At 33.5% G+C, this 17628-nt stretch overlaps 1 protein-coding gene across 1 annotated transcript in view; it reads left to right on the plus strand.

Annotated features, from left to right (window-relative positions):
• Window positions 1-17628, plus strand: part of RyR (Ryanodine receptor) — a 1110242-nt gene that overhangs the window by 486950 nt on the left and 605664 nt on the right. The gene's annotated exons all lie outside the window — the stretch shown is intronic.

Consider the following 17628-nt stretch of genomic DNA (forward strand, 5'->3'; position numbering starts at 1 on the left):
ACATTTAAAGTGTTACTCCCAATTCACCGTCTTGCGACTATTAGCATGCTTACGACTTTTGTAATCCCTAAAGGCTATTCACTGTCAACTTTGTTAAGTTCTAAAATATATGTTGGCAAGGTAGTTCAATGTCCAAGTACCCTAAAAAAGACCAGTGAGCTTCTTCAGTTAACTCTTTCTTGACTGAAGTTTATAGCAATCGTGACTGTCTGGATACTTTAAAGTGATCTTCTTTGACCTGCTGTTGAAGCCCCTGACTTATCAGGAGAAAAATTACGAAGTCCAAAGCTTTCGAGTTAGTTGTAGTGCTCTTTCCCAACACGTCTCCTGGTATAACGTCAAAGACGTTGGTGTCTAAAGCACCTTTTTTTTACAGACTTAGTTGTTTTGATAATCTTAGGTAGAGAGATTGGTTCATGATGCTTGCCCGTTGGAGACTGTCCTGTTGGCCCAAGTTTTTTTTTCATTCATAGCTGTTAGGTTCGAGCAGCGCTGACCTTGGAGAGGATTGGTTATTCCTGGTTAAATGCTTAGAGTCGAGAGGGTAATATAGGATCGTCACTGGGGTTTTCAGCTTTACGACGAACAATTTCGCTCGTGACGTCTGCCAGTAAATAACTGACTTTGTTTTATAGTAGCCGACTTTATGTAGTCTTTTAGTCGATGTATAACATTTCTGAAAATGGTAGTAAAAATGTATTTTTCGGCAAGGTAGTTTAAACTTAAGTGGCCCTTAAAAGAACCGATGAGATTGATGGTTGAGTAGGAAACGTAAATACCTTTATTGACCCTGAAAAGGGCCAGTTGTTAAATTTTCAGTTATTTTTTATTATTATTATTATTATTATTAATAATGGAGAGCCAGCTGCGGATAGCTTGTTTTTCACCTTTGGAGTCAGTGTACGGAGACTGTTTATGAGGGAGATACGCCACTGACCAAATAATATCTTGTTTTCAGGAGAACCAAACGCTCATAGTTAGTTGGGAAAGTGGTCCTAGAGAATTCCTTCTCTGTAGATATGAAGTTAAAAGCACCACTAAGAAGTTGGCCGTTGTGGCTGCCCATACTCTTCAGGGCTGTGTTTCCTGGCTTACATTTGTAATAAAAAATTCTCTGATGGCACCAGGCCAGATAGTGGCACGGCCACATAATTCTGAAGTGTTTGAGCTGGTAGCCCTAGGTTACTTGCACATTGGAGAAAAGCTTATGTATTACCTCACGTTATTTAGTAACGCATGACATATTTTTTTAATGCACCTCGGTGACTTGCCCGTAAACACTGGCAGAAATTTTCGAGATGCGCTGGCCTGCCATAACCACACTTATTTAATTTTGTTGCAGCTAGCTTTGATTTTATGTCGACTACACCTAGCGGATCCTTCTGAAATGATGTGATAAGCTGGCATATTTTGCGAAACTTTGAGCTTATTTATTGCTATTGTTATTTAATTTTTTAAGACAAAAACTATACTAAAACCATCTTGGAAGTGTCCAGAATCCGTATGCAAAATTTCAGCAAAATTGGTTCCGTAGTTTTTGCGGTTAGCGATTACAACACTTTTAGTGACTTTGCTTTATAAATTAGTAAGATAACTATTTTATTAGCCTTCTTTACTTTTACCTTGACGTTTGTTTTCTGTGCAATATATTTTTCGACTTTCTTTTCTAAATTGATTTTTCTAATAGATGCCTCCTTAATTACAGTATTTTTTTTTGTTTTATTTCTTTTACCTTTTTTTTCTTCAATCTAGTTTACTGACTCATTCTTCTCAAGATTACCCTTGTTCTGCGCACTTCATTTTTCCTAAATTCTATTTGGTTCTCTCATTTTTTATTCTTCTTTCCTTTTTTTTACCTGACTAACACTTCAAGTATCCTTTCTAACTTTTTTCTATTTTCACTTATCCCGTCATCATTTTCATCTTTGCCGTCTTTCTGGAAATTCAGGGTAGTCTGAGCGTTACTTTATGTATTTACACTTATTTCCGCCTTTGTTGACATTTTTGGTATATTCTGCTCTTTCAGTAATGCATAAAATCTCCTTTATTGACATTACCGCTTATGAAGCAGCGTTTTATTTACTGGTCTCCAGTCATTTCAATATTTTCCCTACCAACCGTCTATAACGACGAGACTTACTTTATCATCTATTTATATTTATAAGGTTATCCTATTTGTTCTACTGTTCTCTCCGCTATTTATTTTTTTACACTTTTAAATATTCTAAACTATTTATTATTGTCCACATAGAAGTCTTCCTTATCCACTGCACAACTCCTTCATCTACCTATCTTGGAGACTTGATTTTTTTTTCTTTTTTCCCTTTTTTTAACCGTACTATTCTACTTTTTTACCTGTTCACTATTTTCTTGATTTTTTTTAATTTCACTGTCACATTCTTATTTTACTACTTATTTTACTTTTTACTCCTAACTTATTTGCAGTTTTTCAAAGACAAATAATTTTTTTTCTACTGCCTTACTGCATGTGTTTTCCCATACTTCTGTTCTAACTTTAATTAATAATTTTACTTTATCAATTTACTTTACTGTAACTTTTTTTTAATGTCCTACTTACACTACTCTTGCTTATTTTCTGCAATTCTATACATCTTTATTTTATCACTTAATACTTACTTATTCTTTATTATTCAATTTTCTTAGCCGCTCTAGCACGGAAACGTCCTCTCTTTTATGCGTACGAAACGGTAGTTCACTTTCCGTATATACATATGTATAGATACATACGCTCTACTGCATGTATATATTAAGAGAGATGGAGAGAAAGACAGGACTGCTTAGTGGTGGGGTGAGCAGCAACGGAGGAGTGGACCAGACTGTTTGTTGCATATTTCCCCTTATGCAGCTGTTCTCTTTCCGCCATTAGATGTTTTACATCAAAAATATAATTTTTAATTAGCTTATCAATTAACATATAGTTATAATACAAAACAATAAGGTCATTAGAGAATAGTACATTACATTACAAAGGACAAAATTCGATGACTTGCTACCGGTAGTGAAGTTGCTCCCCGAGGCGAAGTGGAGGGGCAAACCGCTGAAGTAGATTATCAAGTGACGTCCTGTGTAATGTATAACACTTTTTTTACTGATTTGGCCAAAAATTTGTGGTTCATAAGCCATCAGAAAATAGTTAGCGTCAGTAGTGAGGATTGTAATAGGTTATGTTTAGGGCAAAAGTAAAGGGCCTGTATCATCCTTTAACATTTACGATCCAAGCAAAGCGATTGTTGGTTTGCAGATGTTTATAGAACCAAAAAACAAAAGAAGTCAGTCACAATAACTTAATTTTATTTAAAATCCTTGAAACTTTAGTAGGTATTAAATGATATCTTATAAGTTTTATTTGATAAATGTTTTTGCATAATGACAGTATTCAAACATTCATACGCTCATATAATGATTTATTAGACTCCTGGGCATCGGTTACGGCAAAAGTCACATGTTTGATTTTAATAAGATTTTTCAACAATCGTTTACTCATTGTTTCTATGTTCAGATTCAGGTTAAAAATTTACTACGTTGCATGTTATCGAAAGAGATGACAAGCATTACACGACAAACTTATAGTCATACCTGAGTTGAGCACGTGATGTCAAAGTTTTCTTGCAGCTCAAGCAAAATAAATAAACACAGCGTAGGTAAGTACTTAATACTTTTACCCCTTTGCTCTGCTGCTTGCTCTCTCTCTATCTCTCTCTATTAAACAAGGAAAAGTAGGAAGCACTGATGCTCGCTCTCTCTATCTCTATCTTGAGCAAGGAGAAGTAGGGGGTAGAGAATTTGTTCACGAGGGAAGGGGTTTTATGCTGCTCCCAATCCAGTTCAGTCGTGTAGAGATGGAAGTGGTTTACGGCGGAAAATAAATATAACGCAAATGTGCAATAAAAATATTCACAATATATTTACAGTGCTTAAATTATGAAAATGTGCTCAAGTGAAGGCAAGCGGAGAGAAGCTTTCTCTGCCGCCGCGGCGCGCTAACTAACATACTATGCTCGCAGAGCAATATTTATAGAGACAAAAGTTAAAGTAGAAATTCTAGTACATTGATAAATAAAGGTACAAGAGTAAAGGTAAAACGGTCTCTTGGGCATTGCAAATTTACGCGATGATAAAGGCGCATGATCGGAAAATTACTTCAACTTTAATACAAGAATAACAAACGTGACGCAATTTGAATTTAGAAAAGGTTTATCGGCAAATATTCAGGTACAAAACTGAACAGAATTTGTTTTCTCGACCCCTCTACGCCATGTAGATTTTGTGTCAATAAGTAAGGACCATTCGATTTCGTCTCTAAACACTGCCAGCAAACTTGAGTTTTAGGATGAGGTCGTAAGAAAAAAATATTTCTTTCAGTCTAGATGTATAAAACAATCGTAAACAAAATTATTCTTTAAAATGAATATCAACATTCTCATTTACAAGAATTTTCTTAAGAAGATCATCTTGGTCTTCTTGCTCGTATAAATCAAGTACCTCCTTAAAACTTGATGCTACCGGTTCGCCTTCGAACTATTATGGTTCAATTCTTTTTTCTTCTAAAATCCAACTGTTATCCTTGTATTTAACGCTTATACAATCGTTTGGGTAGAATTTTGCTACATATAAGTGATGTACATTGTACGTCGTATTTTTAGTTTTAAAGATTTAAAACAAGGAGAGATTGTATAAGAATTAAAATACACTGCCTAAGTTTGTTTAAAATGTTTTTATTTTTTAAAGTATTTGTCAACGATTTTATAGTAAGACCCATTGAAATGTACTTCGATAATTTGACTCGTCTTTTTGTTACTGTATAAATTGTACCATCGCAAGTAAGCTTTATCTTTTTAAAATTATCGGCTGAAATTTTTCTACGTGAATCTGGCCCTTGGACCAGATCAAATATAAAGTTTGATAGTAATTCAGGAATTTCTGAGTCACAAATAGTTAAAAAAGCTGGCATTATTTTAGTATTTTTTTTTTTAATACGTTTTACTTGGTTTCGTATGCCATACACTTTACTTTGATAAATAATTTTTTCAAGCTCTGCGGCATTGTACTGTGACCATCAGTCACTCCTACCAAAAAAAAATAGTAAATTTTTTTATCAATTTCGACTATTAAAAATATAAAATTATTATTTAGTGTTTAAAGCTTCCGCCGATAAGTAGGATATGAAAATATAGCGATAGTGTGCGTCATGAAGTGCAGGAGTAGAGGGAAAGAGACAACAACATTTTACCAATGATGAGAGTCCGCAAATTTCCCCCTCACAAAGCAATTGCCGAGCCGCCGAAAAATCGAGGTTTGCTGTACGATCAAGACACAGCCACATCAGATTCTAGCTCTAGATTCTCTGCCTAGCAGGTCAAAGTACCTTGCTTTTCGGGCTTCTAGGCTGATCTCACAACACTGGCCTATAGCGACGTGCTTGATGAGGCATTGTGTCCGAGCCTTTCGCGTACAAATTACGCCAGCTATTTTTATATTTTTGCTATTCATTAATTATTGAATCGTTCTGTTGATAACTCTTTTATAACGATTTTCAATTGATTTATTTGTTTTAAGAATAGCGTATTGAACTTTATGATTGTTCAAACACTTTAATAAATTTTCATGCAAACGAGCGTATTATGCCATTTATGTAATTCGAGCCACGTGCTCCTGTGTATAGAACTTGATTGAATACATGATATTTTCGATTTACACGTTATTTTACATATTAATTGCGTTGAAAAACTATTTATATGTACTATGTTACCTTTCACGAAGTTGTAACGTTAGCCACCATAAGATAATTTATAGGTTTGTGGGTAAGGGATCCTATTACCTTTCCTTTAGATGTTTGATATACTCGTAATATATTGAGTATTGACAAACATCTAAATTTTCCATAGTTCCTCTCTTTTCATCTCTACATGGGGCATTAGAAGGGCGGGAGATAATTCTTAGTTTTATTTCATGCATTAGATAGAATGTTATGGTCTAGGTAAGTACCGTGAACCCACGACTTCTTTATAGTCAACAACGTGATTTTCTCCTTGGTAATTAGCCGTAAATAATAACGAGAACGTCACAGTACACTCCAACGGAACTCTATCGAGATTTGCTTCATTTTTTGATGCGATTTTTTTATTATCATATAACTTGGATGGAACAATGTGAATCTTGCCAGCAAATGCAAATTCAAGTATGTTCTATAAGTTTTTTGCAGAATAAAACTCAAAATCTTTTTTAATAAACAGTTCGGGCAGTAATATAAAAGATTTTTGTTGTAAGCGTACAAATTGCTCAAAAAGTAAGTTTTGAGGTTGTCTACAATTTCTTTAGTGAAAAAAAAAGAAAATTCTTCAAAATGCTTTGCTGTACTCTGCTCTAATCTTATACTATGCCACCAACTTGTTGGCTTATTTTAACTGAAAAATTTTTTATATTCATGTACAAATTGTTTATGCCATCATCTATGATGAAGTATATCAATCTAATTTTTCAACATCTTAAACAAAGCATCACCTTTCAAGTCTTTGCTTGCTGTCTTGCTTTATTAATTATTTCTGCTGCATCACTTACTGCTGCATTCTGACGTTTTAGTGTGCTGGAAATAAAATAAGTAATTTTAAGATGAGCTTACGGACTGTTAGTATTATAATCTCTTGGGGTGTTGCACAGTGGGCAAAAACGTATTTTTTTTCTATCAATAAGATTAGGGCTAATGTATGCATACAAATGCATAAAAATACATTTGTAGCAACTTTTAGGGTGCTTGTGAAGAATACATCGTTAAAAGTAGAAAAAATTTACAACACTGAATATAATATGGCAGTCTATACAATGGAAATTTGTCTTAAACTAATCATGTGCGAAATCTGATAACTTGAGTTTTTATATTTGTAATTTTAATGTATTTTAAAAGCTAGGACCATAAAAAAAAGTTTGTTTTATCAATCGCTTGAATTACTTATATAAAAGAAGAACCATTTTAATTTCTTATTTTAGGGAACTAAGCTAGCTGAGTATAACAGTTGTGGAATGTACTATATATTCAACGAGCTATACTTATACTACAGTTGTATAAAATTTCTTATATTATCTGTGGAAAACTTTGATACCTTTTACTATACTTAGTTTATTAGAAATTTCACGTGAAAATAATACTCTGTAATAGTTATACTAAGAAAAAAAATAATTTTATTATAGTAATATTCAAAATATTTTGTAAATGCATTTCTAGATCTTCCATCACGTTTTGAGTACCACGAAATAGGCAAGCGGGACACTCCTAAGAAGTGGTTTAGAAATATCAGCATGTAAAAATAGGAGTCCTAGTGGCAAATTTGTGTGGTTTTTTAAGGTTACGAGGCTGATAAATACGAACCTGATGTTTTTTTTTTTGGTAAAGTGACACGTCTATTCTAAAATGCACATAAAGAGACAATGCAAAGCAAGATCTTTCCATGCTATTTGATATTTTACTAGCGTATTACTAGGGGAGTATTTTGAATATCTTTTCGAAATTTTATCCACTTATTCTTTAAGATATATACTTAAAATTGAACCTGATCTAAATTCCAGGAATACTTATTGATTACATGGCAGATTATTAAATTTTTAGAGTTCTATTTTACGAGTGCTGACATATGTTCTAAAAAGTTAAGTGTCAAAGCCTTAAAGTTGTCATAAATAATAACTAAATACTGAAATATTATACATTGAGAAGTTCTGTAAGATGTTAGCTTCCTACCTTCAATAAAAAATATGCTTATTCGAAGTTTAGTGTTGTGCACGTGCTGGTCAATTCAGCTGCATATACAAGTATTTAAAAGAGACACAATTTTTCCCTATTTGACTACACATTGCTAAAAAAAATTATTGATTAAAAAATGTCATATTATATTTAGCATTTAAAATTTTTTCACTTTTAACGAAAGATTCGTTGCGAGCACCCTAAAAATCACCGCAAATATATTTTTAAGAATTTTTTACCGCTCTTTTTCTTTCTGTACTTTGTATATTTATTTTATGTACTTTGTTCAATTTGTGGACTGTAGAGTTTGGATTTTTCTTTTGAACAAACATAATGTCTTACTACATAGCCGTAATTGTTAGTAACTTTACATAGTCAGAAAAAATGAAAGTGGGTCCCAATTAGGATACTGAGCTACAGAGATTTGAGAAGCAGTAACTTTCTTTATCGCATCCTTAAATTTGGGGTAAATTTGGTTCATTTTGATGTAACAAGTCGGATTAGGTAGATTCAGTTTACCCGGTACATGATATTAGTTAGCTTTAGGGACGAGGCTTTAAATCTCGGAATTACGGTTAGCACTAAAAACCAACTATTTCGAGGGTAAATCATGAAGCCAGTGCAACACATATTTTGAGTCAGTCCATAAATGGATAAAATTAATTTTATCTCCCATCTCGACAACGTAACAATTTGTCAGCCCAGCTAATAGGTGGGCAGCGCACAATTCAAATCTAGGGATACTCATAGTCTTTATAGTTATAACCATTGTTTCAGCTACCGGTATTGAAACGTGCACCTTATTATTTTAAATATTTCTCAGGTGCAAAACAGTTGTGTAAGCAAACTTCAAAGCGTCGGAATAACTGTGAATTTCCAATATTTTTCGTTAAGGAAAAAAGTGATTTTAACGTGGTATTTTTAACTAATAAATGCTAGCAAGATTGATAAACCAGCACAACCAGGGCTCCATATACGACTATGAAAAAGAATCATCCTAATCCAACTTTAAAATCCAAAAAGATTGTATAATAATTTTCGCAGTCATAATAAGAGGAGAAAGTGATCTGAGTGGATCGAATAACTGAGCTAGTCAAAACAACAACGATCTCTTTGTGCATATGTCGGGAAATTTCATAAGTTGAATTCTGTAACTTAAAGTGTCAGAATTAGATGCCAAACTCACCCTAGTACCATGATGGAATCTTCTTTATCGGTTAGAGAGATATCCTTGGAAACAACCACCTTGGGGTCTAAATTTCGAATTAGTTGGCGGTGGTTAGGAAACCATTTGCAAAGTGAAAATCCTCCTTCATTTCTGCGTGATTGAACCTCATTGATCTTATTTTTAGCTTCCAACTCAGTATGAGCACTCGACAGAACATCATCCATAAAGACTTCATGGCTTAACACCTCAGCTCCCATAGGAAAACGTTTCTCTTCCTTTACAGCCAGTTGCTTAATGACTTTCGTTACAAGGAAAAGAGAACAGGTCAGCCCATATGCAACAGTCTTTAGCTTACAAATTTGAAACGGTTTCTCTTCGTCGAAGCGCCAATACATGATTTGATACCTCTGATCCGGATTCTTAACTAAAATTTGTCCAAACAACTTCTTGATATCGGTATTCACTACCTTAAAAGAAGGTCGAAGAGATTTTGCAGCAGATTCGAGCCTGAGTGAAGTACGTCGTTGATTAAAACAGTACCTTTTGATTTTTCAGAACCATTAAAAACGACACGTCACTTTATAGTGGTACTTGATTCTCGCATTACGCTGTGATATGGCAACATCCAGTAATCATCACTAACGTTAGGATTAAACCTAGTCATTTAGTCTAAGTTGATGTACTTGTATGTAAAGGCAGAGTAGTCTTTCTTGAGTACTAAGCACCGAAGAGTTGTCTTTAAAAGGCAAATCATCCACGAAGTGACCGGGCTTCGTTCTTTTAGCGGTTTTTTGAAAGTGATCCTAACATTCCTGCTTCTCTGGGCTGAGTTCCTTTGTTATATCAGAAAGCTTTTCTAAATGCGAGAATCTTTATAAGGTTGCGAAAATATTCTCAAGAGCTACGCAGTTAATCGAAATAACGTCCGATAAATTAGATCTGGCAGGTCTTGATAATAACCATCCAAGCTTGGTATCAGTAATAATGAGTTCGTTAGATAAATCTCGTTTAACATTACCTTTAACGATCCCTACATGAACAGTACCACCAAATAAGATATTAATTTGGTCATTGAGCATGAACTGGAAATCAGCCAATTGTAAGCCTTCAATCATAAAAGGGCAAGAAACTAGCGACTTAATCGGAGGCCAGTATAATGGAACGTACGAAAGCACTAACGCTTCAACCTTTAGAGCAATTTTTTAAGAGAAATGAGGATTTATCTTCATTTAATATGGAGACATGGGATTGACGGATAACTATTTCTTCTGGGCTGATCAGTCGGGTATGTGCTCGTTGTCATTTTTAACCAAGTGAATCACAAAGTAATTGGGATATTAGGAAAAATTGTAACCATTGGTCATTCAAGGCGCGAACTAGCACTTCCTCACCGTTATAACATTTTACACGAACATGAGCTGTACAAAGGAGAACACCTGAACCTTTCCCAGATTCTGTTTTGTTAACTAGTTAAACCGAAGGAGCTTCCTTGCTCTTGGACTCCTCGCTATCTTCCGTTTCTTTCGTTTGATGAGAAGATGAAGTTTTCATTAGTTTTCCCAGCGAAGCAGGGAATGATGTTTCGAGTTGCATTTATTGCAATGACCCTTCTAAGTACAGTCCTTCATGAAGTGCAGTCCTAAGCAATTTAGACAACGTTTATTCTTAAAAACTAGCTCTTTAAGTTTCATGACTGTTTTATCCTTGAAAACAGGGCATGATTTTAAAGAATGTGACACTTCGCAAAGTATGTATTTAAGACCTTGTGAGCTCAGTGTTTAAGTAAATAACAGTTATATGGGCAGCGCATATATCTGATAAACTACGATCATCCATTTTCTCTTAGAGCAACGACTAATTAAAGAAAAAATTGCGAAGTTGTTCCAAGGTTGGGGGACCAGTATCATTGCCAAGGGAACGTTTCCAATCGCGTTTTGTGACCACATCCAACTGACTATTTGTGAGCGCAATGAATAAATCAGCGTCTCTAATGTTACGTTTGATTGCGACAAGAGACTCGAAGGGAGCCATCATCTTAGTTTAAATTCTATTAAGTTTGCTGAGTGAATCAAACCGCATTGCTTAGCACTTTAGGATAGTATTAGTGTGATTGGAAATGAATCGTCTTTTGCTTCCGTAATTCTTACAAAGGTTATCCCACGCAATCTCATAATTTTTCGTGATTATACGCAGGCTATTTATTAATTTAGCTGCTTCACATTATAAATGGGTCTTAAGATAGTGAAACTGGACAACCAAAGTAATATCATTATGTCTTTTAATTAGTGAATAAAATAAGTAATGAAACGGTTCCCACTCTTGCAGCTCACCAGAAAATATTGGAATTTTAACATGAGGAAGCTTAGAAAAAGCGCTAACCATATTGTCCTGATTTCCAGTCTGGTTAAAAGCTATGTATCAAGATTAACAGGAACGTCAAGTTGATGTAAGAAATTATTAAACGCGCCTTTTTAGTTAAAATAATCGTTACAAACGGTTTCAAAAATATCTTTTACGAAATAATCGTCTTTTATGTCATATTCTAGCGTAGTTGATATTTTTTGACGATTTTGTTTACTTCTTGGTAATGTTCGTTTAAGCAGTCCAAGTGTGCATGAGCTAAGCCCTTGGTCATCTCGTTCCTATCAACCTTTTCGAAGTTTAAAAAAGCTTTAATTATAAGACCATAAAGAGCTGCTTGACCTTTGGTAAGGGCGTCCATCGTGCTCATGAGGGAGGATACTAAGTAACCACGCAATATATATTTAACTAGGAAAAATGACGAGAAATTAGGATCTTTTTTTTGGTGACTATCGACTGTTCAATAAAAAAGATTGAAATTTTTTCCCTTAAGTTTTAAAACTAGAGCCTTAAAATTTAAAGTAAACGTTTCATAAGTCCTTGGAATTCCTATAATTAAGTAAAAAAATTATTCAAAAAATTAACTTACAAAGTAAAAGTCAAAGTTTAAAAATTTATTATTCCTACAAAGTCCAAATTATAATTGAAAAAAAAAATATTGATGTTTATTAAGTATTACAGGAAAAGAATTTTCGTTTGTAAATTTCTCTTCTTACTTAAACATTTAATAAATTAAGTAAGGTATCAAAAAGTTCCACATTGGTGTCGTAACTTTTATAAACCTTATTAATTTTTGATTCTGAATAATAATAATATTTATTAACTCATTCACTACAAATCTAAGTACTTTGGTAATAATCGTTAAGCAGCTTCGAGTGGCAATATTTAATAAAATTATTCGTCGAAGGATAAAAAACTTGAGGGTTGACTAGTAATTAAGAATGTACCGATCGGAATGAATTAATAATAACCCTTGCGGCGTAATTAAGTTCCCATAGGTAATCTTTCTAGCGACAATTATAATTTTTAATCGTTACAATCAACCTTTTAAACATTCGAACCTGGTCCCGATAGATTTGATCCAAAACAAAATTCTCTTTTTTCTTATGTTTCGAGTTGACATAAACGTCAAAGAAAATTTTTAAGTAATTTTAATAACAAAGAATAATTTTGTAAATCAAAGGTTTAATATCTTCGACCGAGTGAAGCTCGTACGGGTTATCATTTATTATTAGAGAAAATCTCAAAACAGTATAACGGAAGCAAATTTCCTTGATCAGTTTGAACTTGTATGATTTAGCTGGCATAGCGCACTGCTCTGGATTCTAATTTCTAAACTAAAATCTTGTTCATTTGAAAACAAACCTCTAAAAAATTAATTAATTCTGTTAAATTCAACGAATTAAAAATTTAAACTTTAATAATTAAAAAAAAACTAGTAAATTAATTTAAAAGTTAATAAAATTTTTATTAAACTTTTTCTCTTTTGTTAACTCACAAAATACCAGTACAAAGTATTATAAAAAGGAAATTCACAATTAAGTATTTCTGTTTGTAGACTCAGCTTTGACAGAGTAGATGCTCGACCTATCTAATGTGTAGTTTATGTTGTCTGCTCAAGCACTAACGAGCAGTGGTTCCTCTTATTTTGCTGGTTAACCTTCAACAACAAGATTAGCAAAGGTCGTCGCACATAACACAACGAATATAAAATTCTGTCAACGATACACGAGTTTTGTGTTTATATTTTCTATCACGAATAATATTAATGTTATCAAGCGCGTATAATGCTAGCACTTAGACTTATGACGCACGAGCAAAGTACTTGCTTTTATGATACACGTTACCAAACGCGAGCACAATTTTGTTTATTTATTTCTTTTTAATAGCACTTTACTGCTTCTCACGCGAATTTAACGTTTCTAACCGCAACTGTTATAGTTTATAAAGAGACGCTGTGGAACGTGACGCTCGCCATCAAGTTGCTTCTTTATCACGGTGTGTGACAAGAGCAGTTAATTTAATAGCTTGCGTCTTTAAACGTATCCATAAGACGTTACTAATACGTGCTACAGAACACAGCATGAGATTGTTTTCTATAGCTTTTCCTCGTGGCACACGAAAAGAGGACGTAAGTTTATATGGTACCGTTTAACGACTATTAAGCTAGTAGACACTAGTGCAATACACTACAAATTGTCCTTTTCATCGAGGCTCCTTCTTGCAGCACACAAGACGAGTGATTGTATTTATATAGCAAGTATCTCCATACGTTACCATAAAACATGCTTATGACTCGTTGTGTTACAAACCGTGAATTTTCCTTGTTTTGGATCTTTCTCGTGGCGCACGAGGAGAACTCTTATATTGATAGTGTGTGTCACCAAGTGCGATTGTAATGTTGTACGAAAAAGCGTTACGACACAAAACACAAATTTCTATGGTTCGCGTCTCCAAACATGATGACAACGATTGTATAAAAAGAATCGTTACAGCTCACAACGTTCCTCTGGATTTAATTACTCTATCGCAGTACACGGGTATAGTAGTTATATAGTGTAAATTGTGCGCGTCTCCAAACACGACGATATCCCTTCACTAAACTAAGTTACAGCACACAACACGATTCCTTCATTTTTCTCCTTCTTTCGTGGCACACGATAGAAAAAAATACGTGACGACGCCTACTATGACGCTCTTGCAACAGCGGTGCTTCTTTATAGTCGTTGGGCTGATACTCAAAATGGCTGTCGTGAGCCTTCTCACGTGGCTCTTGCTTTCTTTACCTCGTGCGTCCAAGCGTGGGTGCAAACAATGGCGTCTGATGGACTTTTTTGTTGATTCTATCCTTCTCAAAATCTGGCTCGAAGGACTTTGTTCAATTTTTGGACTGTATGGTTTGGATTCTTTAGCCGGATAAATGTAAAAAAGTATTAAAAAATTTCTTTAATATAAGTTTTATTTTTTGTAAAGTAAACTGCACTTTCTTATTGACTTATTGTAAATCTCATTAATTAATACACTTTTAGTTTCAGTTTTTTTTTTTTTTTTTGTTAGTTTAACACTGCTTTAGCATTAAAACTCTGATTTGACTTACAGAATTTCTTCTAGTCTTGATAATCACATTTTTGTTTCTAAGGAATTAAAGTCTAAATTTTTTTGTATGAAAGAAAGTTATTAGTGATGAAATTGTCTTAAATTAATTTTCTTTCCACGTGCACTAGTGGCAGAGAAAAAGATAGAAACTTCCTTCTCTTTCTATCATAACGCATGTTATAAAGAGAAATTAAGATAAGAACTATTAATTTAATGGCTTCTAGCTTTATCGGTGTATTAAGTTAGGGTGCTCTGGCCACATCGTGTTCAGAGCGAAAAGAACGTCTTGCCCCTTTGTTAAACAGACGGTAACTGACTGTAGCGTGTGTACGCGGCTTTCTCGCTCCCACTTTACATTTTGTGCGTTAGTATTAGAAAATCAATCTTCTTACTCACTTTGTTCCATCTCTTCGAATTCATTTTCAAACATGCTTCAACAAATTTCTTATTTTTTCAGCCACCATACTAGATTAGCCATTTCCAATATCAGAATTTTGATAACAGATTTGTAACAGGCACCTCAAAAACCGCTGTTTACATATTTTCATACAATTTTAAACATTAGCAGTGTTCTTAGCTGCCCTATAGGATCTGCCATTCTGAACTTAAACTTGTTTTAGAAAAGATTGTAACAAGCACCCTAAAAACTCTAATATACTTATTTTCAGAGACTTTTAATTTTCTCTATTACATTATTGGATCCACCATTTTGAATTTTGACATAAGATTTTTATCAAGCAACCTAGAAAACATATGCTCACTGGTTTTAAGAATACTGTTGGTTTGCTAGAGAACGATGTAGTCGATTAATTAAAAAATAACTATTCACTTCTAATGTTTTTATTCCTTAATCAAAATTGTATAAATTTGTAATGTTAGTGGTTACAAAGAAAAATTTGAAAAATGTTGGTTAGTTTTTTTTCTAATTATTATTATTTATCTTACTTTCATGAACAACGTACTATTTAAATTGTGGAACTCTCTGTGATTAAAAAAAAAAGTTTTTGTATCTTATTCTTACCATTTACGTAACATATGATAGGTTAATTCACAGTTTTGATTAACTGTTAACTTGCTGTGTCTACTACGTGACAAGAGGGTACCAGAGTCCCTTGTTTCTTACAGTACCAAACACATGGGAAACCTTAAGGACGTTCGTCATAAGACATTAGTGACGGGAAACTAGGGAGCAGCGAGGGAGGAGCTGATCAAACATGCTACAGCACAGTCAACTGTTTTGCATGGACCAGTATGCCTATATACGTGCACTTCATTCTTTTTTTTTATAATGCAAAAATAATTAGTCGATCCATCTAAAAAGAGCAGTAGAAAAAAAAATGAGACTGTCCAGAAAAAAGGTCCGGGTTCTGATTTCCAGTACAAGCAGGTTCTTCTTCTTGGATGTATACTTCTATGGATGAGTTATGCATGAGAATATATCAACGATTTCAGAATTCTGGCTTCGAAAAGTGTGTGTATTTTTCATGTTATTCCCCCTTCGCCCCACCTCCCTTGCGTACTAACCTATGCCAGTCCCCTCGAGCCCCCCCCTCACAACGCCACGCCACCAAACCACACATTTTGAATTTCACTTTTTTTTCCTTTTCATCAATTCTATATATATAAGGCAGTCCTGATTAAAAAAATTCGATTACTTCTTGTCAAGGTGTGGTTTGTAACTTATCTTTAATGTCAATTTTTATCAACTGTTTATTATGTGATCTATTTTGGAGCAGTTTTTTCATGTATTAATTAATATTTATTTAATTATTATGTATTAAATACTTACACAATGAATAATTAACTGTTCATAGAATTTTTTAATACTTTTTCAAAATTAAAAAAAATAAAGATAATGACTTTTTTGTAATCTTCACATACAAAAATTAATCATTACTGCAGTTAATTGTCTCACAATTTTTCCATTCGTAATTAAAATGGTTTTCTGGCTTAAGATCGTTCATCACATAGTTAGTGGAAAAAAATTTAGAGAGGTGAGAAGAGTGCAAATACATGCAGCAACGCTGGCAATTTTTTTTCTCATATGGATGTACTTACATACACGCTTTTACGCATACTCCACCCCTTCTTTCTTGTGAACAGCAAAAAGGAAGCAACCTGTGGATCTATTCGAAAATTGAACTGGTTTATCTAAAAGTAATTTTTCATAGAAACGAAAATTAGAAGATTTCTACAGATCATAGAAATGCAATTTTTCGTAATTCTTCCATAAGCTTACATGTTTGATTGCTATTGTTTAAGATTAAACACATAAAAAAGCGTGTTAAAAAAGTTAACAGTTAAACGATCTGCGATTTTCGATGGATATTTATTATGCTGTTTTGAGTATACGTTTGACTTTGAAATAATACATGTCAAAAAATCTATGTGTGATGAACGTTGTGAAGAGACATTTACTGGCGTGTAACACAATGCTATTGAAGGAAGTGGTACTACGGGACAGATTTTCCTTAACTTGTTGGACACAAATATATTTTGGGTATTAAATATGGACTAGGAACACGTGTGAAATAGGACTTGAGCGTGTGGGACACACATAAGCGTGATGTTTATGATGTAACCAGTGTACAGGGGCGTCGTTTCTTGTACGTACGGTATGAATTGCATCATATCTTAAGTTGGACATCTCATGAAATTCCATACTTTATTTTATTTTAAATAAGCTTAAAATTTCTGAGTTTAAAAGGCGATATTGATGTGACGTATAACTAACTTTAATTTAAATCATTAACAAAAAATTAGTGAAATGAATGATTTCGATGAAGACAAGTTCTAAAAACTAGTTCAACAGAGAAATATTTTAATTGATACAGCAAAAAGAAATAATAAACTAATTGAAGGTTTAAAAGATTTAGTTTTATAAAAAAAAAAAAAAAAAAAAATGCTTTAGGTAAAATTATAAATGAGTACTCTCAATTTATAAAGATGTAAGTAACTATTCCCAGCTTGTCGTGTACAAATGAAATAAGTTTCCCAGCGTTACTCCATACCATAAAAAAGATAAAGTGGCACCCCTGTCAGTGTAGGCAGTAGAAAGTTCTTTTAAAATTATCGAAAGATTTAATGAAAGTGCAGTTTTGTACTGGCCAGCCTACATATTGTTTATGATGTATCATACCGTAAATTTTTGTTTATAATCGTTTATTTAATACATGTTAAAATATTTATTTAAACCCCACCCAATTAAAGTATGTATATTCATTTTACCAATGATTGCATCACCTTTGTA

This window comes from Copidosoma floridanum, unplaced genomic scaffold (genome assembly GCF_036245765.1).
Source record: "Copidosoma floridanum isolate Cflo_tuat_1 unplaced genomic scaffold, Cflo_Japanese_pri ptg000004l, whole genome shotgun sequence".
Taxonomy (NCBI): domain Eukaryota; kingdom Metazoa; phylum Arthropoda; class Insecta; order Hymenoptera; family Encyrtidae; genus Copidosoma; species Copidosoma floridanum.